The following is an 11,693-nucleotide window of genomic DNA, read 5'->3' as shown; positions in this document are numbered from 1 at the left end:
ATGTAAAAGACTTGATCTCAAGGAAGCTTTGCAGAGGAGCTGATATTAGAACTAAGCTCAGGGCAAGTAGGAGTTAAGACAAATAGAAGGAATGGCATTCTAGACTAGTGCTGTCCAATAGAAATATAACATAAACCAATTATGTAATTTGAATTTTCTCATAGTCTCATTTAAAGAATAAAAAGAAGCAGGTGAGATTATATCTTTTATTCAATTAAATATATGTAAAATGTTCTCTTTTTACCATTTGTAACCAGTATAAACATTATTAATGAGATAACGTTTTTTTCAAACCAAGTCTTCAACATGTAAAGCATTTTATACTATATAGCATATCTTATTTTATTTATTTATTTATTTATTTATTTATTTATTTTTGTGAGAGAGACAGAGAGGAACAGATAGGACAGACAGACAGGAAGGGAGAGAGATGAGAAGCATCAAATTTTTCGCTACGGCACCTTAGTTGTTCATATGTCACCTGACTGGAGGGCTACAGCAGAGTGAGTGACCCATTGCTCAAGCCAGCGACCTTAGGCTCAAGCTGGTGAGCCTTGCTCAAACCAGATGAGCCTGTGCTCAAGCCAGTGACCTTGGGGTTTTGAACCTGGGTCCTCCACGTCCCAGTCCAATGCTCTATCCACTGCACCACTGCCTGGTCAGGCTAGCATATCTGGTTTAGACACTATTTTCACCAGAAATAGTTGAGCTATATTTAGATTTTATAAAAATTAAAGTTAAAAAGTGAATTCACATAGTCAAGGTATTTCAAGAACAGTTAAACTTGCCAATATTGAATTTTTCTAAATTTTATTTTGAGCAGGGGCAAAGAAATGCTTTTAAATTTTAAATTTAATTAATTAAAATTAAATAACATTAGCAATTCAGTTTTGCAGTTCCACTAGCCATGCCTCAAGTGCTCCCTAGACCACATGTGGTCAGTGGCTACTATATAGGATAGCATAGTTCTATTTTTATTTATTTATTTATTTTTCTGTATTTTTCTGAAGCCGGAAACGGGGAGAGACAGTCAGACAGACTTCTGCATGCGCCCGACTGGGATCCACCCGGCACGCCCACCAGGGGGCGATGCTCTGCCACCAGGGGGCGATGCTCTGCCCCTCCGGGGCGTCGCTCTGTTGCGACCAGAGCCACTCTAGCGCCTGGGGCAGAGGAGGAAGAGCCATCCCCAGCGCCCGGGCCATCTTTGCTCCAGTGGAGAACTCGGCTGCGGGAGGGGAAGAGAGAGACAGAGAGGAAGGAGAGGGGGAGGGGTGGAGAAGCAGATGGGCGCTTCTCCTGTGTGCCCTGGCTGGGAATCAAACCCGGGACTTCTGCACGCCAGGCCGACGCTCTACCACTGAGCCAACCGGCCAGAGCAGGATAGCATAGTTCTAAATAGAGGGCATAGCACATGCAAATATCCTGTGGTAGAACAAAGCTTGGTGTCCAAGGACCTGCAAGAAGGCCAATATAACCTGACTAGGTATCATAGTGGATAGAGTGCCGGACTGGGATGCTGAACACCCAGGTTTGAGACCTCGAGGTCACCGGCTTGAGCACGGGCTCATCTGGTTTGAGCAAAAACTCACCAGCTTGGACCCAAGGTCACTGGCTCCAGCAAGGGGTTACTCGGTCTCCTGAAGGCCTGCGATCAAGGCAAATATGAGAAAGCAATCAATGGACAACTAAGGTGTTGCAGTGTACAATGAAAAACTAATGGCCTGACCGGGCGGTGGCACAGTGGGTAGAGCATCGGACTGGGATGTGGAAGGACCCAGGTTCAAGACCCTGAGGTCTCCAGCTTGAGCGTGGGCTCATCTGGTTTGAGCAAAGCTCAGCAGCTTGGACCCAAGGTCCCTGGCTCAAGCAGTGGGTTACTCGGTCTCCTGAAGGCCCATGGTCAGGGCACATATGAGAAAGCAATCAATGAACAACTAAGGTGTCGCAACGAAAAAACTAATAATTGATGCTTCTCATCTCTCTGTTCCTGCCTGTCTGTCCCTGTCTATCCCTCTCTCTGACTCTCTCTCTCTCTCTGTCTCTGTAAAATAAATAAATAAACAAAAAAATTAAAAAAACCTAAAAACTAATCATTGATGCTTCTCATCTCTTCGTTCCTGTCTGTCTGTCCCTGTCTATCCTTCTCTCTGACTCTCTCCGTCTCTATAATAAAAAAATAAAATAAATAAAAGAAGGCCAGTATAGCTAGAAGGCCTGGAGAGCAAGTGAGGTGAGATCATCTCAGAAAGGTCACCTAGAGTTGTGTCTGTAGTTTCAGAGCCAGGGGAAGCTGCTGAAGGGTTTTTTAAGTTGCAGGCCAGCATGACTAGATTTGCATTCTGCCAAGATCACATTGAGTGTAGTGTAGAAGACAGACTAGAGGGAAGCTACTTCGGAAGCTAGTACTGTCAGCCAGGTAAGAAGTTGGACTAGGGTGTGGCAGTGGGACTGGAGAGAAGTAGACAAAGTCAAGAGGTATATTTTAGAGGATAAAGTTGGCAGAGTTTGGTCATAAAGTAAATATGGTAAAGGAGAAAGGGAGAGGGAGGTGACAAAGACCAAGACCCGTGTCTGGCTTGAACACCCCGACAGATGATGGTGCTGTGTTCTGCGATGGGGAGCCCACGAGGAAGAGCAGATTGGGAGAGGAAGGGAGAGCATAACCTTGGCTTTGACCTGGTTGAGTTTGAGGTGTCTCTAGACAACCTGGTGAAGACAGCAAGTCGCCATTGTGTAGACACAATACAGGTCTGGGGTGCACGGGGGAAGTCTCAGCTGGAGTAGAAACGGGGGTAGAGACAGTCATCAAGGCTGTGGGTTTGGAAGAGGTTGACCACAGACAGTACTGGGTGACAAGAGCTCTCAGGACACAGGTCTGTGGGCCTTCAAGTAAAAAGCTCAGAGAGTGGAGGATCAGTCAGCAGAGGAGTCAGGGAAGGAGCAGGCAACAGGGAGCCAGCGAGTGTCACATCCCAGAAGCCAGCAAGCAGGAGGGCAGATCAAGAGGCCCGAAGGTTGCTAAGACATCAAGTGAATTAGGACTGAAAATTGACCATTGGACTTCCCACGAGTGTGCCAGGAATGACCTGAGCAAGGGCTGTTTGAAAGCGATAGAGGCAGACATTAATACAGACAATTCCTTCAGGAAATTTAGCTGAGAAAAGGAGCGAAATATGACAGGGGCTAGAAAGGGAGAATCTTTTTATTTTTAGGTGGGAAAGACTTAAAACAACGTTTAAAACCTGCTGGGAAGGGTCTAGTTAAGAGAAAGAGGATGAATACTCAGGAGACACAAGGGGAAAGTCAGCAGTGGAAGGCTCCAGGGGGAGGGATGGCTCTACAGGAGTCAGGGGAGGGGAAATGCAGGGGTGGGGAGGCTGGGGGGTGTGGAAGGTCGGGCATCTCAGGTCTGTGCACCTGACCTTTTGTGAGGCTCGTCCCACCCATAGCTGTGAGCCCCTTCACCAGTGGTCACGGGCTGCCCATGGCCAACGCTGGTCTCTTTTCCAGCTCCTCGCCTGGCCTCCTTTCCCTGACCCTGGGTCCCTCGTTGCCAGTTTTTCATCTCTGGCTCTGGTCTCTCTACCTTTATCCCCTCTGTTTCTCTGCCTCTGTCCTCATCTCTCTGTCGCTCTTTTCATCATCCTGTCTTCCTCTCTTCCCACCATGGTCTCTGATACTGGTGTGTGTGTGTGTGTGTGTGTGTGTGTGTGTGTGTGTGCGCCATTGTTTCCCTTGGTTTTTCTGTCTCTCTTCTAGGTATCAGTCCTCACTCCCTGTGTGTCCTGGCTGTCTCTGGCTCTGACTTGTCCCAATCTCCCAGATCCTCAGGTCCTCACTACTCAGAGCGTGGCCTCGGATCAGCAGCATCAGTCTCATCCGGGAGCTTGTTCAAAATGCAGACTCTCAGGTCCCTCCCAGACCTGGAGGAGCTGAATCCTCCAGGTTAATTGGTGTGCATGTTAAACATTTAAAAAGCATTGCCTTAAGCTTTCCTCTAAAACAACATCAAAATAACAATCCTGGCTGCTCCTGTATCTCCTGCATCACTGTGGCGATGCTCTGAGGTGGTCGGCCTCTCTGCATTGCCTCCCTGAGCCTCCTGAGACTGCTCTCGAACCCCTAGGCAGGTAAGGGAGGAAACAGAATGTTTCCACACTGGCAGACAGCACAGCAGATATACTAGTGGGTGGGAACCCTCCTGACGCTCCTGATCCTGCTGCGCTGGGTGCTCAATCCCCAGGCTCAATCCCCCGTGCATCCCTAAGAACAGTTTGCCCCACCTGGACCTACTCTTGTCTGTGTCACTCTGCCCTTTGAAGAGGAAGAATGCTTTTTTGAGCAGGGTTTGGAATGTGGGTTTCAAGATGAGGAGCAGTTACCTGCTCACAGCCCTAGAAGCAGCCTACCCGAGGCCAGAGACCATCAGGATTGATCAGAAGTCACACATGGTTTTTAGAGTGAGTGGGGAGCTGGAAAGAGGGAGTCCTGTCAATATCTCTAACGCCGCTCCCAAGGTTTAGGCAACAGCAGCAGCACATGATGTGTTTGCAAGTGTTATCTGCCCACATGGTCATTTGGAAAATGTTAGCTTTTTCCTCTACAGGGTCACTGACTTGTCCAGACTCGCACATTTCTGGCCACCTTGCCCAATACCAGATAGGTAGGTTTCAGACCAAGTCTCCAGAAGACAGGGTTTGTTTTCCATTTCCATATTTTGGGTGATGGGGTTGTGTTTTCCGGGTTTGTTTTTGGAACTCATTTCTGCCCTCTGGCTTGTTTGGTTTGGTTTGGTTTGGTTTAGAAGGACGAAGAGGGGGGAATTTAGGAAAAGGGTCAGCTTCCTGGGCCTTGATTCAGGTCCCTGACACAGAGCCAGTAATCTAGGTGCTGCCTTTTTTTTTTTTTTTTGCTGACCCTTCCAGCTGTGGTCCAGGCCAGACTGAGACAGACGAAAGGTGGAAACCTTGCTGGAAGGGGGTAAAGAAGGAAAAGAGAATCGGAGAGAACAGGTCCTGTGGTGAAGGGTTTAGTGGTTTCCTTGCAAAGGGCCTGGAGGGCTGTCCGGCCAGTACAAGGAAGCCCGAACAAAAGCCTGGTTGTAGGGAAGGAGGGCAGATCTGGAGATCAGACGCCTCAGGGGGTGCTGAGACCGAGCATACCAGAGTTGGGTGCACTTGCTTTAGTGTGGTCAACCTCCTGGCTCTGCTCAGAGAAAGCCGACACAGGGTAAAGAGTAAACAGGTTTTGGCTGGAGGCTTAGTTGAGGCTCCTTCAGCACCACAGAGACTCTGGATGAGCAGCTGCTGATGGGGGTAGCGGGACAGCTGCTAAACACGGACCCACTTGGTCTGGCACCTCTAGCCAGACCAGGTTGGTGGTGAGGAGAAGGGACCCAGGTCAGGGGCTGGAGAAGGTGGCTTTGGGTCCTACCCTAGAGCCTTCCAGAACTTAAGTAGGAAATTGCGAAACAGGGCTACATTTTGAAAGAGAAAGTATGTGAAATATGGTTCCTCCCTCGTCTGTCCGCTCTCCCGGAGTGTGGTGCTGGGAGGTGGGTAAGATGGGTTCCTGGCTGGACTTGGTCTGGTGAGAGAAAGAGGGCAGAGCCAAGCCCCTAAAGGTCCCTCAGGCCATGTAACAGCAGCTTCCAGCCTTTGGTTATTGATTATTTGGTTATTGGGGTGCCCCTTTTTCATCTGTTGAGCATCAGGCTAGCTCATGGAGAAGGCCAGTTCTGTCCTCTGGCTGAGTTTCGTCTCCTGAAGGGGCTGGCTTCTAAGGGCTCCCTCTGCAACTCAATATGTACCATGGGCTGCTGATTAAATACTTGGAATGTCTTCAGGTCGAGCCAGGCCTGTCCATAAAATGGGAGGCATTTTGGCAGTTTCAAGGCCCCTGGCACCCAGTCTTGGCACTGGACAGGCTGTCTTCTTCAAGGAGCTGCGGTGGGCCTCCCGCCAGCACGCTTCCCTGGGAAACATCGAAGTGAGTTAAAGTCAACAATGAGTTCATCTCCAAAAAGAATAAGCCGGCAGCCTCCAGGGTGGAGGAATAGGAGAAGGGGGGATAGGGATTTGGGGGCTGCGGAGGGGTTTAAGTGATGCTGGAACAGCCAGACAAGGTCCAAAGCCTGTCAAACAAGCTGGCAGCTCAAGGAACAAAGAAAAGTGTTTTCCTAGGCCTGCCTTGGAACACTCACTTGTCAAAGTTGGTGACAGTGAGTGTGTCACAATCCCAGGGACCATGAGAATTGTCTTCTCAAGGATTGGGAGCAAGACATGGACATGGAAAGAGGCTGGGACAGTGGAGTTGGTGGGTCCTTGCGCTCTGGCTCTGCTGCGCCAGGCCTGCCTGGTGGGCATGTGAGAGTGGCCATTTGGGCAGTTGAACTTCACTGTCTCATCTTTGAGGAATCAAAGAGCAAGGACTCAGGCGTCAAGGCCAAGTGAAGAGCAGGCTCATGATTGCAGCAGCCCGCATTTTAATGCGAACAGCTCTATCATTAGCATATATCTGGGAGCTTTGCATTTGGATAATTGTTCCTGATTTGGGCCTAAGTCTCACTTTTGTGCTCTTTACTGCCTGGAGCAGAAGGGCACCACATCCTAAGTGGCATCAGACAGCTCTCAAGTCACTTGATCTGATGTCCTGTGGGATGGAGGAACCAATCAATGGCAGAGCAAAATCCCAAAGGGGGTCGCACTCTGGGACTGGCCTGTGCACGAGTGGAGTGAGGAGAGCAGCACCTCCCCAGTTTGGACAGAAAAGCCTAATGATAGCCCGCAGCTGCTTGTGCCCATTGAGATACACAGAACCCATCTGGTTCAGACTTTGGATCTGCCCCAGGAGCTGGGAGACGGGCAACACTGCCTTGAATATATACTTGGCCTCTCCCAAGGGCAGGACCACTGCCGAAAGACTGGGTTTGATTTCTCACAAGCCCTCATGTTCATTCTCACAAGGTATTTTATTGTATGAGGTATTTGCCTACCATGCATATTTACAATTCTTTTCCCACCACCAAACCATCAAAATGTCCACAGACGTTGCATCTCAATTTCTCACAGGCACATTCTTGTCGCATTCCCATGGTTTACCCTTCTCCTGTCTCCCTCTCTCTCCTTTTTAAGGTGAGAGGAAGGGAGACAGTGAGGTAGACTCCCACATGCGCGCCAACCAGGATCCACCCTGCAATCTCATCTGGGGCCAATGATAGGGCATGGGCTATTTTTAGTGCCCGAGACTGATGTGCTCCAAGGGACCTATCCTCAGTGCCTGGGGCCATGCTCAAATCAATTGAGTCACTGGCTATGGGAGGGGAAGAGGGAAATAAGGGAGAGAGGGAGGAGGGAAACAGATGGTTGCTTTTCCTCTGTGCCCTGACTGGGAATTGAACCTGGGACGTCCATATACCAGGCCAGGCCAACACTCTATTCATTTCAACCTGGTTACACAGTGAGTTGGAAGGATTGTTTTATTTTTTTTTTATTTTTATTTATTTATTTATTTATTTATTTGTGGCAGAGACAGAGTCAGAGATAGGGACAGATGGGGACAAACAGACAGGAAGGGAGAGAGATGAAAAACATCAATTCTTTGTTGCGGTTCCTTAGTTGTTCATTGATTGATTTCTCGTATGTGCCTTGATCGAGGGGTCTACAGCAGACCGAGTGACTCCATGCTCGAGCCAGCAATCTTGGTCTCAAGTTGGTGAGCCTTGCTCAAACCAGATGAGCCCGCGCTCAAGCTGGTGACCTCGGAGTCTCGAACCTGGGTCCTCCACATCCCAGTCTGACGCTCTATCCACCCACTGCGCCACCGCCTGGTCAGGCAGATTGCTTTATTTTTTTGAGATAAGGATGTGGTAGGCTTGTCTTTTTTAATCAAGGCTCTGAAGAAGCACGAAAATGTAGGTTTTGATCACTTCTTCCTCTGTTGTTTGTGAAGGTATTCATCTCCCTTTTTTCTATACCTAGCCTGAGTCTCTACTTGGGAAGTAAGATTTTGTTCTCAGGCTAGACTAGACCGGACAAGAAAGCAAGAGGGATACAGGAGGCCAAGGAAAGCCTTAAACCTTAAGGTCTTGCTGGGCAAAAGCTGCCCCTTGGGCAAGACTGACCTTCTGACAGACAGAGGTCCCCCTGACACATTGGTTTGGGGAGTTGACTTTTCAGATTCTTGAACGTGACATTATTCTTCTGGAAACAATTCAAGGGACCTGGTTAACATTTTAGAAAAGTGTTTTCCTAAGGAAAATGTGGGGGGAGATATGCAAGAGATGAGAGGGTAAAGAATTACACAAAGATTTAGTCTAACGGCTTAAAAATCAAAAGGATCATTGGCCAGATAGGTATCAAGTGTAATAGGAAACACACTGATCCTGGGGAGATGACTTAATATGGGCCCTCCAGCCACCTTGGAGCTTAAACAATTATCTACGATTTGGAGTTATACTTTAAATCCCCACATTGGTGTGTGTGCTGAATCCATTTCTCAGGATGCAGCCAGCAATTTTGAGTTATCTAAACCAGGCTGAAAATTAAAGGCCATTAATAGCATCTCATAAAACGGCTTCTTAGATTTGCTTCAGGGAAATATGCTCAGGACCACGGGGACTCAGTGATAGGAAGGAGCAAAACACTGCTAGTTATTTTTCCAAAGTTTAATCTAGAGATCTTTTTGAAGAGCTCCTTACCCAGCAGTGAGATGAATGCCAAGACCAATACAGACTCAGTTTTTCCCACTTAGAAGTGGTGACCAGACACATCATCCATAAAGAGGAGTTTCTTGGGGTTCCCAGAGGTAAACCTCTCAGCCATTTCATAGCCATCTAGTCCACTAGATTGCTGTATCTCTGTCCCAAAACTTCTCAGGCATCCTAGGCTGAAAATGGAGGAGACAATTTGACCCGCAAAGCTCCAAAAGTAATGCACCTTATTTTTCTTATATTCCCTTGTAAAACTGTTGAAGATGTATGACCAAGGACTCTCTTCTTCTGTTTTCTACAAGTGAAACACAACAAAGTGCTTCCCTATTCTTCTAGGGTCCCAGAGTCTCTGCTGGGGGGTTAGTACAAGTTTCCTACCGAGCAGCAGCCACTCCAGGGGCCCAACTCTTGGCCCCAGCAGGAAGAAGTTGATTTCTCATGGATTTGCCAGAGGACAGACCCAGGAGGTTGAATAGAGAAGCCTCTGCTCTCTGTTCAACTGGGAAGGATAAACCAACAAGCTGGCACTAATTAAGAGCTAATGGCCTTACAATGGAGTCTTGCCAAAGGATAACGACCCTCCAGCTGCAGCATAAATATCAAGGCATTTGGGGCAAAGCCAAGACATATATTTTCAGAGTGCATTAGACACTGCTGCAGCCTTTCTCACCACGGCTCTGCTGAGAAAAACGCGAGGATTTAAGATAGGTGGGAAGGGAGTGTGTCTTAACTAGGGCTGCCTTCTGGGAAGCTGGTCTGAAAGCCTTTGGATGACTTTTGTGAAAGTCTTTGCTTTTCAGATCTCCAAGTTTTCTGAGGAATTCCAAGATGTATGCTAGGAACTCCTTAACATGTATGTTCTCTGGGCCCCACCTTCAGAGGGGCTGATGTCAGTAGCTCCGGGTGAAGCCCAGGAGTCTGCATTTTTAACCAGTTCCCCCCAAGTGATTCTGATGCTGGTGGTCCTCAGACCACACTTTGCAAAATTCTACTTTCCAAGCTGTTGGTCCTTGTCCATTAGATCCTAATGAAAATGTTTTTATAGGATGATGAAGAAAGGGAGGCCAAGAACCTCTGCTTCCTGTGGAAACACCAGCCTATTCTTTTTCCCATCTGAACTTGGCATGAGACTGTTTCAGAAAAGAAGCATTTCCATGCAGTTCCTGTTGGGGTCTTCCTGGGAGCAGGAGTCCAGGGAGTGGGGTGCTAACCAGGGATCTGGAGGAGAGGAGAGCGCAGCCCATCTGTACCATGTCTACAATACTTTCATAGACTGCAATCCATATGATCATACAGCAGCAACCTTTCAGAGTAGCTAATAAGTTTGTTTTAAAGCTGAGCAGTGGTAGGCCTGAAGGTGGGTCTTATCTCCCCTGGTTACCACAACGTCAGAAAGGGGAGTGAAAAACAGTGTGTTTCAATTGCAATAAGCAGGATAGGCAAACCCAATCAATAACTTTAGCTTGACTCACCTTGACCCAGTTTATTTTTGGTTTGTAGAACTGACCCTGGTTGTCAGAATCAGCAAATACTGCTGTAGGATTGATGTATCAGGTTAAAAAATAGATGGAAAGTTTGTATGATAAATGCAAGCTGAGTATGAGAACAGGAGAGAAACCATCCACCATATCATCTGGGAAAATGAAACTCCTTGGCAAGACTTCACAACAGCCTGATTCAAAATTTCATAATGAAATTATGTCTCTGATCAAAGCCTGTATGAGCTCATGGGCTGATTTTTGCCATTCGTGTTTATTCTGGTTTGAACCAAATTGAGGCATCAGAAACACATTATCCTTGTCTTCTCTCTGGGAGTAGGCTATTGCACCTTCATCTGGGGGACCAAAGAGACAGTGTGAGGCATTAGCGGACATCTTTGGATCCTTACTGGGCATAAAGTTGTTTCTGATCAGCTCTCAAAGACTCCCTGGGACATCATGTCAGGGGCAGGCCTTTGTAGCAAAATTGTGTTTAATCTCATGGTACTTTCCCTGGGGGCAAGAAAAGTGAGTCTCAAGGGCAGAAGGTATTTCCCACTCTTGTCTAGGACATGGCCTTCTTTTGTTCTAGAAAGAATGTTTGGGGGTTTGTTTGTTTCAGACTCAGAGAAATAAAGACTCAATAATTCCTCCCACAATTAGAGTGCCTCAATTTATACTAAGTTGTTTGTTTTTACGGAATGAGCTTCATCACAGGCTGGAATCCACCTTCCTCCTGACTACCCACCTTTTCTTTGGTTTATCCTGAAAGCACAGTGATGGGCACTTCCTGGCAACTTGAGGTGCCAAAAGGCGAAAGAAAAGAAAAGAAGGGAGGGATTCTTGGTGGACACACTAGCATCTAGTGACTTTGGCTAATAGAAACAGAAACTGTTGGGTCTTACCACCCTCATTCCCCCAAATGCAAGAGGCATTCCCTTCTACTATTAACTGTTTGTGTCCCTTTAAAGTTCACAGGTTGAAGTTCTACTCCCCAGTGTGGCATTACTTAGAGGAGGGGCCTTAAGGAGGTAATCAGGTTTAGATGAGAGCATGAGGGTGGGGCCTTCATGATGGGATTAGTGCCCTTATAAGAAGAAGGAGGGACTAGAGCAGGGGTCAGGAACCTATGGCTCCAGAGCCAGATGTGGCTCTTTTGATGACTGCATCTGGCTCACAGACAAATCTTTAATAAAAAATATAATAACATTAAAAATATAGCCTGACCAGGTGGTGGCGCAGTGAATAGAGCATTGGACTGGGAGGCCAAGGACCCAGGTTCGAGACCCCGAGGTCGCTAGTTTGAGCGCGGGCTCATCTGGCTTGAGCAAAATAAAAAATGCTCATCAGCTTAGACCCAAGGTCGCTGGCTCAAGCAAGGGGTTACTTGGTCTGCTGAAAGCCCATGGTCAAGGCACATATGAGAAAGCAATCAATGAACAACTAAGGTGTCACAACGAAAAACTGATGATTGATGCTTCTCATCTCTCTCTGTTCCTGTC

The sequence above is a fragment of the Saccopteryx leptura genome, chromosome 3 (assembly GCF_036850995.1).
Source record: "Saccopteryx leptura isolate mSacLep1 chromosome 3, mSacLep1_pri_phased_curated, whole genome shotgun sequence".
NCBI classification, from domain to species: domain Eukaryota; kingdom Metazoa; phylum Chordata; class Mammalia; order Chiroptera; family Emballonuridae; genus Saccopteryx; species Saccopteryx leptura.
Note: the sequence above shows the minus strand (reverse complement) of the source record.